Raw genomic sequence first — 853 nt, forward strand, 5'->3', positions numbered from 1 at the left:
CCGCAGCCAAGACCCCGCGGGATCCCTGGAGCCCGGAGCCTGCCCCCGCCTCGCCAGGCTGGGGGGCTGGGCTGCAACGGGGGCAGCCCTGCGGGGCGCCCCCTGCCCCGCTGTAGGGAAGACGGGCTCTGCCTCCCCCGGTTTTGCACCCCGCCCTGAAAGTAAATCCTGCGTGGACCCAATGCGAGGAGCCGCCCCCGACGCCCCCGTCTGCATGGGGGGGGCCCAGCCGTGCTGCCCCCGGCCCCCTGCTCAGCTGCCGCAGCGGGGGCCAGCGAGGCTCCCGTCCCGGGGGGGCTGGCGGGGTGACTCACGGCTCAGGAAGGAAGCGGCAGGACGGAGACCGGGCTCCGGCCCATGCTGCCCATGGCAATCAGGTGCTCGCCAGCCCCCCCCCGGCCCCAGACAACACAGCAAGGAGGTGGGAAATGGAAACCAGAGGCCTCTAAAGCCCTGTCCTCTTGTGGCCCCCCATGCCCACACCGCACGCCCCCGGGAGACGGCACCTCCTGGGGCTGCAGCCGGCCCCCCAGGCAAGGCTCGGCCCTGCTGCCCTCTGCGCAAACCCAGCCGACTAGAGCCAGGGACAAGCTGCACCGACGAGCCCCTTCCTTCCTGGCCCCAGCTCCGGCCCTCTGGGGCCCCTCAGGCGGCTTCTGCTCCCGCCGCAGCGGGGCGGCCTGGGGGACCCACCGCGGGACCTGGGGGTGGGGGAAGGCTGCAAGCCTGGGGCGGTTCCCAGCCGTAGCACAAGGCCACAGGACTCGGTCCTCGCCCGGGGAAGAGCTGCAAAATGTCCCCCACAAGGAGCCCGATGACCTGGGCAAGCAGGGAGAGGGGAGGGGAGAAAGGG

The sequence above is a fragment of the Crocodylus porosus genome, unplaced genomic scaffold (assembly GCF_001723895.1).
Source record: "Crocodylus porosus isolate Cpor-Errol unplaced genomic scaffold, CroPor_comp1, whole genome shotgun sequence".
Lineage (NCBI taxonomy): Eukaryota > Metazoa > Chordata > Crocodylia > Crocodylidae > Crocodylus > Crocodylus porosus.